Raw genomic sequence first — 19,602 nt, 5'->3', positions numbered from 1 at the left:
AGGGCTGATCTGTGGGACATGGAATAAACAGCGGTTAGTAGGAGAAATTGAGAAATTAATTAAATAAATGGAAGTACTGCAAATGTATATCCTGGTAAAGACAAAGAGAAAAAATAATTACACTCTGCTTTGGACTGATGTGGAAAAAAAAGAAAGAGAAAAAGCAGGCATAGCAGTTCTTATTACAAGAAAAGGGAAACAAAGAATACTTAATTGGAAATAAATGAATGAAACGACAATAAGTCTGAAAAATAAATTCATGGAATAAAACCGGAATTAATTTGGGATGTACGGCCCTAACGAGTATGTGCCTAATAAGGAGAGAGATTTCTTAGATGATTTATAAGAAATAACTGATGAATGTTAAGAGGGATAAGAACGTTTAGAAAAAGTGGACTGAAATGATGATGAGCTATTACCATGGGGAGAGGATGGAGAAAACGAATGTAGCAGAGTAAAGCCGTTCCTGGTGCTCTCTTGATATCAGATTGATATGCTAACTAATTAAACTGATATATACAACCACCCCTCCACCTCTCAGTCCCATTAACCTATTACACTACTAAACAGATTTATGATCCATTAGGGACGATCAGTCCTGAGGTACCCCCACCCCTCTGTCCCCTACTCCCCTCCCATTGTCACTTTGGGAAAAGACGCACTTGTTCAGTTCTGAGCCATCATTCTACCTCGTAGGACATTCCCCGGCTATCCTCTACCCTCCCTTATTTCGCCCTCCAAACTCCATCTGGAAATTGATGGGAAAAGACTCAGTCTGTGCTGGCGAGGAAAGATCTCACGACAGAAAATTCAAATCAATGACAATAACATATTACTGCATATTCAGTTCGTGGGAGATAAGGCCCCTCTCTGGTAGGAAATAATTCAGTTGCAGTACCTCCCCTAATATGGTGTTATCCCGCATCCGACTTGTGGATAAGACTGCAGTTATGTCATAATCATTACTGTATTGATGACAATGTTTCCCAAAACTATTGAGGTCCTTTTGATTGATCACTTTCATGTTTGGCAGGATCTATCGCATCAGAATGATTGATTGTGCGGAATAATACAATTTGCAGGACAAACACTCGTCATACGTCCGAGGTTTTATGTGGACTGGCTAGTGTTTACACAAGCACTCTCCTCTCCCACCACGACCCAGATGCCTTTCAATCACATCTTTGCACCACAGGGCAAACAAACCACATCCAAAAATGGCTCCGAGCACTATGGGACTTTGCTTATGAGGTCATCAATCCCCTAGAACTACTTAAACCTAACTAACCTAAGGACAGAACACACATCCATGCCCGAGGCATGATTCGAACCTGCGACCGTAGCGGTCGCGTGGTTACAGACTGTAGTGCCTAGAACCGCTGGGCCACCCCGGCCGGCGCAAACCACATCAGGTGACAGAAACCATTTGTGCAGTTGTGCCGACAGGTAAGAGGTTGTACGAAGCATTAGCTTTCCAGTGCCACAAATATCAGGCGAGATGTCCTGCGCTGATTACAGTGCAACCGTTTGATGTTGGGAATAACATATCAGATACAAGAATATCGCTAACAAAGGCCTAAACATTCCAAATTCTACTCAGTCTAGCATGAAGACCACAAATAGACTCCATAAAACATCCACCCACTAACAGCTCCAAGCAGATGCAAGGTGTTAGAAAAATCAGTCCCTTCCTGGACTTCACTGGAACCGTCGCGACACCATGCCTGCTTGTCACAGTTTCCATAAGCCTTGTGTCCAGGCCCACGGACACTAACAAGCGATCTCAGCACACCCAGTGACATCGGTGGGAACTATGGATTGGTGATCATACTACAATGACTGACATGGTCCACTCCTATGTGCGTACGAAGACAAAAGCAAATCAAGTAACTAAATTTGCGTCACAAGTAGATCATAGCAGGATATTTATCCGAGGTCTTCTGTGCACTGACATTTGGCAACACAAGCACCGTTCACGCCCCCCCCCTTCCCAAGGTTCTCACCTTACATGAAACATATCTGGTGAAAAATTCCTGCTGATTGCTCACACTCACGATCACGTTCGCTACTTCAGGCTTGCAGGGAACCGTGGAGGCCAAGACACTGAATGTTCATGTGCATGCTGGTCTGAAGAGGAAAGCACACACATTGGCCACTAGTGCACCTGTGTTCTCATCTCCAGCCCTACCAGACGCACAAAAGCCAAAGAGACTGTTACCATGACTGCCAGGCAGAACATGGAGGGGTGGGGGGAATAATCATCCAGTGCAACACACGTACGACTGCTTCTGTTACCGCTCAAGTAGTGTACTGGCTACTTCGCTATTTAGCCAGCATATCTGTTATGTCCTGCATCACAGGACTAGAATACTAAACTCATTTTTGCCCCACCACGAAGTGCTAAGGGCACGCTGTACCTCTGTCACAGAATTACTCCTCACTTTACAACTCACTTAAAGTAACCAGATGCTTCGTCACATATGAAGTCTCTTAGATAGCAGCATATAGGAGTTGCAAATATCACGTTTATAGTGTGTACGACTTAATAAATTCAGTAATATAGCTGACTTTATTACGATGGTCATCTCCCCCTGCACAGGCTCACGCCACAACAAAAAAATACCTGATCGCCGCTCAACTCGCGAATCATGTACATGTTCTCTAGCCCTCTCTTCCACCCGCCAGGCATGTCATTGATGTCAAATTTACTGACTAATTAACTAAATTTATCATTACAGCTACTTTGCATGCTGTGTAATATTTTTCCTGCAGTCAGATTAGACTGGCTAGGCAGCTGTAAACGTAACCACTGAAGGGAAGACGATGTTCTTTTCGATAAACAATATTGATAATGTTTAGACATCAGGTATTTGACGTTGATTGTAGAAGATTTCTACTCCCACCAACAATCATTTCATATAAGGACCACGACGTTAAGATAAGAGAAATTAGCGCTCATTCGGAGGCATTTAGAGAGGCTACTTCCCTGTCTCAGGAAAGAAAATGACTAGTACTGGTTCAAAGTACCCTCAGCCACGCACCGTGCGGTGGCTTGCGGAGGATCTTTGTAGACGTAGATGTAGCACCGTGAAATTTTGGTGGTGTATGGATCAAATAATTATGAGCAATGTCAGCCGAAGACATCCCCCACAAGAAATCACCGTTTTTCTGCTAACGGCCTTGTCAAAGAAGGCGAAGGACCATACAGACCTTCAGCCCACTTTATTGCCCTCGGTGAGCGAAATTGTCTCTAAAGAATCAGCAATAATCACTAGCTTTAGGTTGCAGAAGACAATGGAAATCACTGAATTGAAGATACATGAAGTCTATCCACAGGGCTTCCTGATGACCTCTTTTGCAAAAGATTCCGGAATTTTTGGAAGAGTTCTGCTAGTGTGAGGTGACCACCAGAAGAAGATAAAACTATCAAAGGCGGAATAACATCCTACGAGTTGGAGGATGCTATGTCAGAAGTTTCAACGCAAGAGAAAATATAGAAAACCTGCGAGGGAGAATGCAAAGGCTCAGTCTAGACACACAGGTGATCAGCCAAGTGAAATGGAATGAGGATAAGGATTTCCGGTCAGGCGAACAACGGATATTAGCAACAACAACAGATTATGGTATAACAGAAGAAGTATTCGTTATGAGAACAATTTAATGGTAGTGCTGTTCTCATGTGATTCCATAACGAAACCAACGATGACAACTATAGTTCATGTATACATGCCAACGTCGCAAGCAGAAACGAAGCGATGCCAAAAGTATATTAGGATATTAAATGGGCAATTCAGCACGTAACCGGAAATATAAATCTAATAATCGTGGGGGATTGGAACACGACTCTATGGAAGGAACAGTAGACAGAGATACGGGAGACTATGGGCTTGGCAGCAGCAATGATAGGGTAGAAACACTAATTGAGTTGTGCAATAAATTTCAGAATGTGTTAGAGATTACTGTGTCCAAGAATCACAAGGGGATAAGGTGTACTTGGAGAAGATGCGGAGGCCGGGAAATATTCAAGCTAGATTACATTGTAGTCACACAGTGATTCCGTAATCAGATATTTCATTCTACGGTGTACACGATTGCAGATATAGATTCAGGTCACGATTTAGTAATGATGAATAGTAGTCTAAAAGGGTTAAGAGAATTACCCGGAAGAATCAGTGAGGAAGCAAAAATGATAGTCAGGTGCTGACGACTGATGGGACACGTTTGCAGTTCGCTAAGGATGTGAATACTGCGATAAGAAATACCAGAGTCGACAGTTCTGCTGAAGAGTAGCGGACGTCTCTGAAAAGGGTAGTCACGGATGTTGGCCAGATATGCATGATAGGAAGGTAACTGCGAAGAAGAAATATTTCCACTGATACAGAAAAGAAAGAAGTACCAAAATGTTCATGGAAAGAAGAGAATACAGCAACATAAGTCATTTAGGAATGAAATAAATCGGAGACCCAGGACAGCAAAGACGAAATAGGTTTGGGATAGATGAGAAGGAATCTAAAAAGAAATCATCTTCGGGAAGACTGGGCCAGAATGCAGGAAAGACGAAACAGGCCTCAGTGAAATTAAAAGAACCGGCGATAGCGTTAAGGGTGCAACAGGAATTCCACTGTTAAACACAGAAGACTTATGTAGGAACAATACATTGAAGGCCTCTATGGAGAGGAGAAGTTGCCTGATGACGTGACAGAAGAAGAAGTTGTCAGTATCGCAGACATAGGTGATCCAATGTCAGAATTAAGAAGAACTTTGGAAAAACTGATGTAAAATAAATCAGAAGGGACAGATAACATTCCATCGGAATTTCTAAAAGCTTTGAGGGAAGTGTGAGCTACACAACTATTCAGGTTGGTGTGTAGAATCTATGAGACTGGCGATATACCATCCAACTTTTGGAAAAATGTCATTCGCACAATTCCGAAGAACTTAAGGGTAGGTAAGGCGAGATTTATCTGACAATCAGCATAACTGCTCATTCATCCAGGCTGCTGAGAAGAATAAAATAGAGAAGGATGAAAAAGAAAACTTAGGATCTGTTACATAACACTGAGTTTTGCTTTAGGAAAGTTAACGTCACCGTAGAGGTAGTATTGACATTGCGCTTGATAGTAGCAGTAAGGCTGAGGAAGAATCGAGAAACCTTCACAGAATATGTCTATCTGGAAAAAGCATTCGACAATGTAAAATGGAGCAAGATATTCGAAATACTGAGAAAAATAGGAATAAGCCATTAGGGAAAGACAGGCAATGAACAATGTGTACTAGAGCCAAGAGGGGACAGTAAGATTGGAAGACAAAAAAAGAAGAGCTCAGATTAACAGTGAGGTAGTCAAGGATGCAGTCTTTCGCTCTTACTACTTAACCTACTTGTCAAGGGACAGTGATGAAAATGAAACAAAGGGTCAGGAGTGGAATAAATATTCTCCATTAAATAATATCAATAATTTTCGCTGATGACATTATTATCTTCACCGAAAGTGAAGAAGAATTATAAGATAGGGTGGATAGCATTACCTGTCTGATGAGTACAGAATGTGGACTGGCAATAAAGCGGAAAGATACAAAGGTGTTGAGGTATGAGAGTAGCGAGTAACTTAACATCATAATTGATGATCACGAAATAGACGGAGGTATGGAATTCTGCTACGTAGGAAGCAAAATAACCCATGGCGGACGAAGCAAAGAAGGAATAAAAAGCAGACTATCACATGAGAAGAGGGTGTTTCTGGTCCAGAGGAGTCTACTGGAATGAAATACACGCTTTTATTTTAGGAATAAATTTCTGAGGCTGTGTGTTTGCAGTACAGTATTAAATGGCAGTAAATCATGGACAGTGAGATACGGAAACAGAGAATCGAAGGGTCCGAGACGTGGATTGAAAACATAATGGCTTTGAGTACTATGGGACTTAACATCTATTGTCATCAGTCCCCTCGAACTTAGAACTACTTAAACCTAACTAACCTAAGGACATCACACAACACCCAGTCATCACGAGGCACAGAAAATCCCTGACCCCGCCGGGAATCGAATCCGGGAACCCGGGCGTGGGAAGCGAGAACGCTACTGCACGACCACGAGCTGCGGACGAAAATATAATAAATGACGTTCTTCACAGAATCGTGGAAGAGAGGAACACATGGAATACGTTGACAACAAGAAGGGATAGAGAGTTTGTTTATCTTCGCTAGTGCGAAACACATTTCTGCCGAATAAGTGCTCGTAGCACTTAAAGTGTGCTATTCAGAGCCCATGTTTACTAACCAATTTTTTCTAGTTTTGGTGCATACTGTCTCCTCCCAAAATATGGAAGTAAAGACCTTTCGGCTGAAGAGGTCCACCATCAGAGGTATCCGAACGCATTTTGCTTATAACTTTATACTCGATCGTTTCCGAACGAGGGCCCCTTATCGCAAATGGATACAGTTACTCTTCTCATCATCCCTGAAAGATCATAACATAGTCACGGAATCACACTGCGTGCTAAATAAATTCTGGAGAGGTTTGGCCACTCGCTCCATTCTACGCATGCAAGTACAACAGAATCTAGAGTGCCATGGTACAGCCTGGATTGTCTGGCCATAATAATCAGCTGGATGTTACCCGTTTGAAAAACTAACGATCTATTTGTTTACCTTACACTCATTAATGTTTTTCTTAACATTTGGAAATAAATTGTAAATAACCTTTAAGTTTCATTTTATTTCGACTTTAACGTAACATCTCTCGTTAATGTTCTTTGAAAATAATACTTTGTTCCTGCTAAAAGCAATAGGTAAACGTTAGCTTCCTCTCTTTGAAATAATGTACTAAACAATGGTTTTAAGCTTGTAGCAAAATCGTTTTGTTTTTTAAATGCGTAATCCCAATGACCGTGTGTTGGGTTCTGAACAACGTATGACTACTGTCACGCTATTGTTTAAATTATGTGGTACTGCTGTAGCATCATCTTTGAAGTAATGTAGAGTTATATCTGATTCTCTTCGCTGTGATCTGTAGCTTCCTTCAGTACATAATTGGGTTTTGTACGTTGAAATCCTCTCACGCTTGCTATAGGTCTATAGTTAAAGGGTTTCTTGACTGATTTCTAGAAAGTAGAGGAGTAGACTCTACTGCAGAAATATACAACAGAAAAAACAATCATGTAGCTTGGATCCTATAACTACCAATTACATACTCACAAACGAGCTGTTACTACCATGAGGCTACGTCTCTAAATCTTATTCCTTATCACTATCACCATGATCCTGACATTTCCTCGGTTTCTTATGACCTCTTTATTTTCGTGTTGGAGGACTCTAGCAACAGTTACGCGGCTGCTTGGTTATTATGATGCTGCATTCTGTCTTCCCAAGAATGGTGACGGATATATTGTGTCGGTGGCGCGTCATTTCCCTCTGGTGACGGCGTGTTACTCTTTCTCTGCAAGCCGCTATCGTTAGGATCGCTTCGTCATTCCGAATTCACGCAAAAATTATGCTGAACTTCTAAGTTCTTGTTGTTGCCAGCAAGTCCATCTAATTGATCCAGTGTTCATGTTAACATTAGTTTGACACGTTTCAGTTAATTTTTTAAATGTTGTTACCCGTAATGTCATCATTATGATGTAGATCAAATAGGTTTTCTGAAGAAGGTCTTGCAAGTACAGGTTGTATTAGAAATACGTTAGGAAAAACTCTTCATAGCTGCTGCTGTTTTGTACGTTGCTGTACCTGTATTCATTTTGGTTTCATAAGTTGTACATTGTGACCCTATTCTCATCACCCTCGACAGAGCTTCTTCTTGTAATCTCATTCTAGAACCATCCCCCAGGCTGTGGCTAAGCCATGTCTCCGCAGCATCCTTTCTTTCAGGTGTGCTAGTTCTGTGTTAGTCGCTTACTCGTGGTCTAGGGGTAACATCTTTGATTCATAATCAAAACGTCTTCGGTCCCGGGTTAGATCATCGCCACTGCCTAAATTTTGATAAATAATCAGCATTGGCGGCCGAAGACTTCCGGCATAAGAAGTCAGCCTCATTCTGCCAACGGCCTTGTCCAAGAGAGCGGAGGAGCGGATAGAGGTTCAGGGCACTCTCTTGTCCTAGGGGTGGGAAATTGCCCCTAAAGGCGGAAGAATCAGCAATGATCAACGACATGAGGATGCAGAACGCAATGGAAACCACTGCATTAAAGACACGTAACGTGTATCCACAGGACATGTTGCCTGTAGTTGAAGAAGTGTCATGATGATCTCTCCATTGGCAAAAGATTCCGGAATAGTCCCCCATTCGGATCTCCGGGAGGGGACTGCCAAGGGGGAGGTTACCATGAGAAAAAGATTGAATAATCAACGAAAGGATAACGTTCTACGAGTCGGGGCATGGAATGTCAGAAGCTTGAACGTGGTAGGGAAACTAAAAAATCTGAAAAGGAAAATGCAGAGGCTCAATCTAGATATAGTAGGGGTCAGTGAAGAGAAGTGGAAGGAAGACAAGGATTTCTGGTCAGATGAGTATCGGGTAATATCAACAGCAGCAGAAAATAGTATAACAGGTGTAGGATTCGTTATGAATAGGAAGGTAGGGCAGAGGGTGTGTTACTGTGAACAGTTCAGTGACCGGGTTGTTCTAATCAGAATCGACAGCAGACCAACACCGACAACGATAGTTCAGGTATACATGCCGACGTCGCAAGCTGAAGATGAACAGATAAGGAAAGTGTATGAGGATATTGAAAGGGTAATGCAGTATGTAAAGGGGGACGAAAATCTAATAGTCATGGGCGACTGGAATGCAGTTGTAGGGGAAGGAGTAGAAGAAAAGGTTACAGGAGAATATGGGCTTGGGACAAGGAATGAAAGAGGAGAAAGACTAATTGAGTTCTGTAACACGTTTCAGCTAGTAATAGCGAATACCCTGTTCAAGAATCACAAGAGGAGGAGGTATACTTGGAAAAGGCAGGGAGATACGGGAAGATTTCAATTAGATTACATCATGGTCAGACAGAGATTCCGAAATGAGATACTGGATTGTAAGGCGTACCCAGGATATACATATAGACTCAGATGACAATATAGTAGTGATGAAGAGTAGGCTGAAGTTCAAGACATTAGTCAGGAAAAATCTATACGCAAAGAAGTGGGATAGGGAAGTTCTAAGGAATGACGAGATACGTTTGAATTTCTCTAACGCTATAGATGCAGCAATAAGGAATAGCGCAGTAGGCAGTACAGTTGAAGACGTATGGACATCTCTAAAAAGGGCCATCACAGAAGTTGGGAAGGAAAACATAGGTACAAAGAAGGTAGCTGCGAAGAAACCATGGGGAACGGAAGAAATACTTCAGTTGATTGATGAAAGGAGGAAGTACAAACATGTTCCGGGAAAATCAGGAATACAGAAATACAAGTCGCTGAGGAATGAAATAAATAGGAAGTGCAGGGAAGCTAAGACGAAATGGCTGCAGGAAAAATGTGAAGACATCGAAAAAGATATGATTGTCGGAAGGACAGACTCAGCATACAGGAAAGTCAGAACAACCTTTGGTGACATTAAAAGCAACAGTGGTATCATTAAGAGCGCAACGGGAATTCCACTGTTAAATGCAGAGGAGAGAGCAGATAGGTGGAAAGAACACAGTGAAAGCCTCTATGAGGGTGAAGATTTGTCTGATGTGATAGAAGAAGAAACAGGAGTCGATTTAGAAGAGATAGGGGATCCAGTATTAGAATCGGAATTTAAAAGAGCTTTGAAGGACTTACGGTCAAATAAGGCAGAAGGGATAGATAACAATCCATCAGAATTTCTAAAATCATTACGGGAAATGGCAACAAAACGACTATTCACGTTGGTGTGTAGAATATATGAGTCTGGCGACATGCCATCTGACTTTCGGAAAAGCATCATCCACACAATTCCGAAGACGGCAAGAGCTGACAAGTGCGAGAATTATCGCACAATCAGCTTAACAGCTCATGCATCGAAGCTGCTTACAAGAATAATATACAGAAGAATGGAAAAGAAAATTGAGAATGCACTAAGTGATGATCAGTTTGCCTTTATGAAAAGTAAAGGCACGAGAGAGGCAATTCTGACGTAACGGCTAATAATGGAAGCAAGGCTAAAGAAAAATCAAGACACGTTCATAGGATTTGTCGACCTGGAAAAAGCGTTCGACAATATAAAAAGGTGCAAGCTGTTCGAGATACTCAAAAAAGCAGGGATAAGCTATAGGGAGAGACGGGTCATATACAATATGTACAACAACCAAGAGGGAATAATAAGAGTGGACGATCAAGAACGAAGTGCTCGTATTAAGAAGAGTGTAAGACAAGGCTGTAGCCTTTCGCCCCTACTCTTCAATCTGTACATCGAGGAAGCAATGATGGAAATAAAAGAAAGGTTCAGGAGTGGAATTAAAATACAAGGTGAAAGGATATCAATGATACGATTCGCTGATGACATTGCTATCCTGAGTGAAAGTGAAGAAGAATTAAATGATCTGCTGAACGGAATGAACAGTCTAATGAGTACACAGTATGGTTTGAGAGTAAATCGGAAAAAGAAGAAGGTAATGAGAAGTAGTAGAAATGAAAACAGCGAGAAACTTAACATCAGGATTGATGGTCACGAAGTCAATGAAGTTAAAGAATTCTGCTACCTAGGTAGTAAAATAACCAATGACGGACGGAGGAAGGAGGACATCAAAAGCAGACTCGCTATGGCAAAAAAAAGCATTCCTGGCCAAGAGAAGTCTACTAATATCGAATACTGGCCTTAATTTGAGGAAGAAATTTCCGAGGATGTACGTCTGGAGTACAGCACTGTATGGTAGTGAAACATGGACTGTGGGAAAACCGGAACAGAAGAGAATCGAAGCATTTGAGATGTGGTGCTATAGACGAATGTTGAAAATTAGGTGGACTGATAAGGTAAGGAATGAGGAGGTTCTACGCAGAATCGGAGAGGAAAGGAATATGTGGAAAACACTGATAAGGAGAAGGGACAGGATGATAGGACATCTGCTAAGACATGAGGAAATGACTTCCATGGTACTAGAGGGAACTGTAGAGGGCAAAAACTGTAGAGGAAGACAGAGATTGGAATACGTCAAGCAAATAATTGAGGACGTAGGTTGCAAGTGCTACTCTCAGATGAAGAGGTTAGCACAGGAAAGGAATTCGTTGCGGGCCACATCAAACCAGTCAGAAGACTGATGACCAAAAAAAAAGAGTTAAGATGTTCAAGAAACTCTTTGAGCCTGTCCATCCCATGTGGCCAGATCACGAAGGTGTCATCCACATACCTAAAGAAGCATGTGGGTTTAAATGCGGCTGTCTCCAATGCCCTCTCCTCAAAGCTCTCCATAAACATGTTGGCAACCACAGGGGATAGTGGGCTGCCCATAGCTACACCTTCAGTTTGCTCGTAATATTGGTTTCTGTACAGGAAGTATGTGGATGTCAGTGTATGACTGAACAGGTCCAACAGAGCACCGTCAAATTTCTCTGCAATCAGTTCTAGTGAGTCCTTCAGTGGGACCCTGATGAACAGCGATACCACATCAAAACTAACCATGATGTCCGAATCTGTGATGTGCAGTTGCTCGAGGCGTTGCAGGAAATCTTCTGAGTTGCGGATGTGGTGAATACATTTCCCCACATACGGAGACAGGAGACCTTTCAAGTACTTGGCTGTTTTGTACGTAGGTGCCCCAATATTACTGACAATTGGACGTAGGGGCACGCCCTCCTTGTGTATTTTAGGCAGACCATACAGTCTAGGTGGCACTGGCGCTTTTTCCCGTAGTTGTCTGATGATCTTCTGCAAGGTTCGCAGGAGAGCTTCTGTAAAGTTTGGAAGGTCGGACACGAGATACTGGCAGAAGTAAAGCTGTGAGGACCCACCGTGAGTCGTGCTTCTGTAGCTCAGATGGTAGAGCACTTGCCCGCGAAAGGCGAAGGTCCCGAGTTCGAGTCTCGGTCGGGCACACAGTTTTAATCTGCCAGCGCACACTCCGCTGTAGGGTGAAAATATGATTCTCGTTGCATTTAGTTTCCCGTTGCACTACTTTAGAGGTTTATGTGACTTTTGAATATATTCTCTGTTTCAGAATCCAGTCTCTTGTGACTAGTATCATATTTTAATAATTAATTTAATAATTTGTTTATCTTTAACTGAACTCCATTGGATGTCATACACTTTATCTTCATTTCACGAACTTCAGCATTAGATGATTCTTTAAGCGCTGCACCATTTACCGATTTTTGCTCTGTTCACATTCATCAATTAACTTTTAGATTTCTATATGGATTTCCGGCTTGTATGTAACTAATTTTTGATTGGTTTTCTTAGTAAACTTACTGATATTTTGATTGATGTATTCTATTTTATTTGGGTCTGACTGATAGCTCATTTGTAACTCTTTGTTATCTTTTCATGTGCCATATTGGAGTCTTAGATGGATTTTTGTACACTTCCAACGTATTTTGACTCGTTTCACAGAAATTCCTCTGGAACATTGCCAAATGATCTTGACTTTTAGTAGCACTTACATTTGATATTTTACTGTCGCTGTCCATATAGACTGTATCTGCTGAAACAGAAGAATGAGTTAAAAAGGTTATATTTAGGGAAACGTCAATAACATCTTGTGAAATACCATGTGAAATGACATCAAACAGTTGTTCCTCTAGTTCACTGGCACCAACTTCGCAGCTCCGGAAGTATTTTTTTTTGTGGTGATACATCGCCATGTAAGTCGGCGCGTGGTCATCACCATCGCTTCCTAGCAAGTACTGTACAAATCGGTTCCTCAGAACCACTAGTGTCATCATTCAAGTTGATAATGGTTTGTAAAATTTAACAAAAATGCAAAGTAAAACAACAACATAACTGCCAACATGTTGTGACTCAAAAGCGCAATGCGCTATAAACAGACATTGCGCTATAATACGAGTGCTGAATATTGCTGTTGACATTAAATAAATGGTGTTTTTACTGTAGTTTCTCTCTGTTTATGGCCTCGGAAAGCTGTCTCAGCTTGTAGTGGAGGGAGCCTGAAGCCTGTTTAATGTGACAGACAGGAAACAACAGGCGGCGACTCTAATGGACGGTCTGCAGCTTGTGCATTGAGAAGCAGCGGAACTCTAGTTCCATAAACAAAATGCGCGACTCGTAAAAATATTACTGTGGAACGAGTTTCTCTTTTCTGGCAATCAGTTGAGTTCACATGAGTATTTCACGTAACTTTCCGTTTCGAAACGTTCGACACACATGACTTTCATTATCATATCAGTGTTAGTTAAGTTTATCAGCGTCTTACAACACATTCTCTTTCAAATTACTGGTATTAGGATTGCTGTTTCTGGCTAGTAAACTCACAGCTTTGTACTATGTTTTGGCTTTAGAATTTTATGAATCACACAAACAAATAAGGAAGGCGCACATCAAAAATTCATTATTATCGATCTTTGGACAGACTAAAAACATCAGCTAAATTAGTTACAAATAAAGGTTTAATGGAACCCTTTAGCTAGGTTTCAGTCATTTCTAAATTTTCTTATTCAGAAGGTGTAATGGACCCTAAAAATTAAATTAATCGTTACCAAAGCTTTTTACACTCAGCAAAGTAATAACTATAGCCAAATGATCATATAATGTGGGTGTTCACTTGTTACATCAGACGCTCATTATGTATACTGAATAAAGCCAAACGGCCCTTGCCATATTCCATTTCCATCTTAAGAACGCAAAGATGGATGTTTAATATAACAACAGCCGTTTAGCTTTATTCCATGTACATAATCAACATATGACGTAAAAAGTGACTACTCGTATCATACGATCTTTTGGCTACTGTTACCACTTGTCTCTGTTTAAAATAGTTTTGTTACAATTTATGTAATTTTTTGGGTCCATTGCAGCTTCTGAAGGAGAAAAATTTGAACTGTCGAAACGTAGGTCAAGGATTCCAATTAACTTTTAATTGCAGCTGGTTGGCTGATTTTTTCAACTTCTACAGGTTTACTGTCACACATTTGTTTAAATTATAGACATTTTTACAATTTTGTAGTATTATCAAGCCCTTTGGCAATCACAAGTCACTGGGAGACAGACTTCCAGCAGTTGTGCGTTACTCAGTCGTGCTACTGACTCAGCGTTTCTGTCGAAGACATAGGAGTACTTTCTGCTTGCGCCCTAACTGGCAGTTCACAAGGGCGGTGTGGGCTATTGCGTAAATAAACATCGCAAGCTCTTTCCCACTCATGTTGAATTTATAAAGGCGTTCGTCTCTTATAGCAGAAGTAGTGCATTGCCTCAGAGCCTGATATGTCCCCACTAGCTCCTCATGACAAAGGATTGCTGCAAAGATTTAGTCCGAAATTGCACTCTCTATGATAAAGGGCATAATTATTACATTATGCCACCGTATTTTTATTAACGGTTACCTGGTATCATACGATATTGTAACGTAACTGGTATTGTCTGACCGAATCCAATCTAGAAGATCATATTCGTTTATACTGTATTGTATTGGATTTTTGTTGTTTATTGTCCTCCATCAGTTACAACACATACTATGAAACATTTGACACCAGAATAAGAGCTAAATACTGGTAACCGAGAAAAAAATACAGGAAATGAGCATGTAATGATACGACGACGTGTACATTTCTGAAAAATCTGGAAATAAAACTTATAATTTCACTGTAGCGTAACCCACCATTTAGAGTATGGAATGTTACTTTTTTGCAATATTCGGAGCAAACGCTACAGCCATGTGCGGGCCGGATTGCCGTGAGTTACGCCTACCAACAGTTGCGAAGTAGAATAGAGGCCACAGGACCGTCAGATTGCTGAGAGAGTATACATAGCTACTTTTCATGTCGCAAGTCGCAAGCAGAAAGGGGCCCATTGGCTAACCTAGAGTGTTATGAGTATGTGATGTGAAGCGGGGCGCTTCGCTAAACAGAGGCGCACAGCTGCATATACATAGGTGCTGTTTTCTAACGACATTGACTCAAGTGTGGCAGCTCTCCGGGACATTGGGGCGTGTCACGCCACCAACTACATGCAGCAGCAGATGGGGTGCCAGTATTCAACTACATGGCAGGTCGCTGGTTTCACCCTCTGAGTCCAACACAGGGTCTGGGCCAGCCAGCGACAGGCCACTCCACAGATTGCTACCAGTGTGTGTTGGCTCCCAACGCACACTGGAGGCATCCCGAGGTGAGGGCCGCAGACTCGGATGCCAGACAATGGGCAATCGTTGTTGCTGCGATCTCAGCCACACCAGTCAGAAGGACGCAACTGGCCACCTGCGGCTCACACTGAGCAGCGCTGAGTCGGCAGGGACGCAGACCGCTGATTCAACTGCCGGCATCCTGAGGGCGCCTCAACTCTGCTTGCATACAAGGCTGACTCGACACAGCTTTGTATTAAACGGGCCATTGGGGTGCTTCCTCAGCATTGCGGGCCCTGTGACACAGACAAAGAGGAACGAGGGCAGTGTTGGAAACAATAAATCACTTGGAAAGTTCTCACTAATTTTTAATACGGCGCCTTCTATCTCTTACCACTGCATCTCTAAGGTGATTAAAGTTATGAACTAGCAATATTCACATATGCAGATGGCTGGTTGCACAGCGTGCACAAGGCATAAAAGGGCAGTGCATTGGTGGAGCTCTCATTTATGCTTAGGTGATTCATGTGAAAAGGTTTCAGATGTTGTTATGGTCACACGACGGGAATTAACAGACAATGAACAAGAAACGGCAGTTGGAGCTAGACGAATGGAAGATTCTGTTTTGGAAAATGGTTAAGGAACTCAATATTCCTAGATCCACAGTGTCAAGACTATGCCTAAAATATCAAATTTCCGGCATTATCTCTCCCCACGGACAATGCAGTGGTCGATGGCCTTCATTTAACGAGAGACGGCATTTGCATAGTTGTCGCTGAGATCTCAGCCACACCAGTCAGAAGGACGCAACTGGCCACCTGCGGCTCACACTGAGATTAAATAACCACAGAAATCAATATGGGCCTTAATATGAACTTATCTTAGGACAACGCTGTTGTAGCGGTAGTTCTTGCTGTACTTTCCTCAGTCCATCCAAATGTTGCTCAGGTGACAATAGGATCAGAGCAAATTATCCATGAATTCTGTCATGATTAGCTTCTTGGAAGTTCTTTAACACCACTCTTACTTCTCAAATACTACGGTATTCCCTACTGACTGCAGAAGTATTGTTAAATTTATTCTCCAATCCACCACTTTCATTAGTGTTTGGACGACCTCTAAATGCTGGTTTGGAATTCTAGCTGATCCTATGCCATAGTCCATTACCACTCTAATTAGTTGTCGACGCATACATGTGTTATTCAGCATGCCGCTCTCCAAACTCACAATCTGCTCTCGCGCATTCCATTGTCGTATTTAGCTCACTCACGACATCTGCATCCGCTGCTCTCGCATCTATGCATCCCATTCTCTCCCTCAGCAAATTCATGTGGCGCTACCCCTTTACTGCTGCATGCATTTTATTGTACAATCACGAACATGCCACGAGCAACTTCTTGTAACGACTTGACACATCCTTAAGTGCTCCATTATTGCTCGTTAACTGTTTCAAACCCGACATTTGGCGTTAATGCGCCGTGGCAGCAGACGACCGACACGATTGCCTTTGCTATAAGCATGACATGGGCTGCAGCGCCTTTCCTGGTATCATGACCATATTGGATGGACCCTAGGCGACTGGAAAGTCATGGCCTCAGTTGAGTCCCGATTTGAGTGGGTAAGAGCTGATGGTAGGGTTCGAGAGTGACTCAGACTCACGAAACCATGGGCGCAGGCTGTCAACAAGTCACTGTGCAAGCTGGTGGTATGGGCTGTGTTTGAATGGAATGACTGCGCCGGCTGGTCCCACTAAACCGATCAGTGGCTGGAAATCGCTATGTCGGACTACTTGGAGACCATCCCCATTGTTAGAACTGTTTAGCCGGACACCAGGAAGGAATCGATTTGTGCCCAGCACAATAGACCATTTTTCTCGTTACATGGAGATGGTGGCGAGTTTGGACCGGAAAGCAGTCACAGTCATGCAAGCATTGGTGAATAGATCGTTATTGATGTTTTGGATGCGAGAGACAATAATAATGAATCAAAAGAGGTTTGAGATGCAAGAGACAATAACAATGGATCAAGAAATGAACTTCATGTCAGGCCTGACGAAGGACTTGTGAACTTGATGCTCAGTCAAACGGAAGGATGCAGCACATTAATCGATCAGGAGGAGGCTTAGTTATTATGTCAACTCCCCCCATGTGGACTAGAATATGTGTTTATCTTTTGTGCTGAGTGCTTATAATTCGAAAGTGTAGCTGAGCACAGTTTTGTACCGGCACAGGGTCGACGCCATTCGAGGCAGTGTATAGTAAAACGATGCCATCGTGATTCGATCTGATTAAGCACAAATGGTGCAGGATTGGAGAGTGGGTCTGAGAGTTTGCGAGAACTGTGAGAGGAATTTGGAAGAGAGTCCGAAATTTAAACACCAAGGCAATGGAGATACAGGAAAAGGCAGCAAAGCGCAAATGAACTTTCAATAATACAATGTGGGACAATGGTGAGTGTTGTTGTGAGTCCATATACTCGAAAAGAGAAAAGAAAAGAGCTTTTGCCTCAATACCAGGTCTTGATCCAAGTGACTAAAACCACGTCAGCTGTGGATGTGAAGCTACCGTTATCAATAACGTCAACAATCGTACATGTCAAAGGTGCACCAGAATAGATCTGAGGGGGTAATGTCGGTAACACCAAAGAAGAGAGCAAAATACAAAGAGCAAAGTGAGCAACAGAAAAAGGAAATCCTTACACTTAGTACAACCTGTTTTGTCAGGTCGGCCGCTCAGGCCGAGCAGTTCTATGCGCTTCAGACTGGAAGCACGCGACCGCTACGATCACATATTCGAATCCTGCCTCGGGATGGATGAGTGTGATGTCCTTAGTTTAGTTAGGTTTAAGTAGTTCTAAGTTCTAGGGGACTGATGACGTCAGACGTTAAGTCCCATAGTACTCAGAGCCATTTGAACCATTTCTTATTCTGTAAGGCCTAGAAGACAGTCAATGGTTGTATATTTATTATTCTTGCGAACGTATTGTGTAAATCGTTTCGGGTAGGATCATATGGGCATGTTACGGTAAGGATTACCTTCAATTATTGTCTGAGAGATGCTGATCAGAGACAACATATTTCTAGGAGGAGGGGTGGTGGTAATGGTTCCGGTCCTCAGAGCGCCGTTCAGCGAGGGTGAGGAAGGAAGGATGCCAGTTTGGCAGTGCTGTACCTCTTCGCCTGGGGGCCATCACCTGGATGGACGAGTTTCGTTATCAGGCAGCATGTTGTGGTATCATCTAGCCACAAGTGGACGTTACGTTTGCTATTTAGCCTGTGGGAACTACAAAACGAAATAAGGGGATTGGAAGAGGTACTCTCGGGTTTGAAACAGTTAACGAGCAGTAATGGAACACTTACGGATATATCAAATCGTTACAAGAAGTTGCTCGTGGCATCTTCGTGATTGAACAATCAAATCCATGGAGCAGTAAGGGGTAGCACCACATGAATTGATGAGGGAGATAAAGGGATGCATAGATGCGAGAGCAGAGGATGCAGATTTCGTGAATGAGCTAAATAGCACAGTGGAAGGCGCAAGAGAGATGGTAGAAGGGAACAGGAGAGATGTAGAGTGGTATTCCACACAGATTGTGAGTTTGGAGAGCGGCTTGCTCAATAATCCATGTATGCGTCAACAACTAATTTGACTGGTAATTGACTATGGCAGAACATCAGCAGAATTCTCAACCAGTATTTGGAGATCGTCCAAACACTAATGAAAGTTGTGGATTGGAGAATAAAGTTAACAATACTTTTGCTGTCAGTAGGGAATTACGTAGTATTTGAGATGTAAGAGTGGCGTTGAAGCTAATCATGACACAATTCATGGATAACTGGGTTTGATCCTATTGTTACCTAAGCAACATCTGGATGTACTGAGGAAGGTACACCAAGAACTACCGCCACAACTGCAGTTCATGGCCGAGCCTAACAGTCAAAACGTGACTTTCTACTGTCTTTGAGCAACTGTGGAACGTAGCACGAATGCAGCCCAGTTGTGCACGTTATGAAAGTTTCCAGTGGTGGAAAAACATGCATGCTATAATAATGCATGACATCACCAACAACTTTAATCTTTGCACAATTCAGTGCACCTTTAAACCATACGGACACAGACCCTGATTCATTTACTATACGACGATTCCTCGTCCTAAGAACCAACGGCATGGTAGACATATAGTAAGATATAGCACTGTCTCTTTTAGGCTAAAATTTAGTGGGAAAGTTTGTGCAAATAAAGGAGGTTTGTTGCTGATAGCAGAAAATAGGAATCAGTATGCACCAGTGACCGAGGGCGAGATACAGTAATGTCGAAGTCGGGTGGTCACCATATATTCTGCACTTGAGATCCAAACGGGAGAAAATGCATTTGCCATGTGAATGTTCAGGGGCAAAACAGAGGGGCCACCATGTCAAAAGGAGGTGA

General features: G+C 42.4%; 1 protein-coding gene across 1 annotated transcript in view; it reads left to right on the top strand.

Annotated features, from left to right (window-relative positions):
- The window catches only part of LOC126356219 (cholinesterase-like), a 108,014-nt gene that overhangs the window by 22,439 nt on the left and 65,973 nt on the right, over positions 1 to 19,602 (top strand). The window lies entirely within an intron of this gene.

Source organism: Schistocerca gregaria, chromosome 3, assembly GCF_023897955.1.
Source record: "Schistocerca gregaria isolate iqSchGreg1 chromosome 3, iqSchGreg1.2, whole genome shotgun sequence".
Taxonomy (NCBI): domain Eukaryota; kingdom Metazoa; phylum Arthropoda; class Insecta; order Orthoptera; family Acrididae; genus Schistocerca; species Schistocerca gregaria.
The sequence above is the reverse complement of the archived record's forward strand: the minus strand, read 5'-3'. Positions and strand labels throughout refer to the sequence as shown.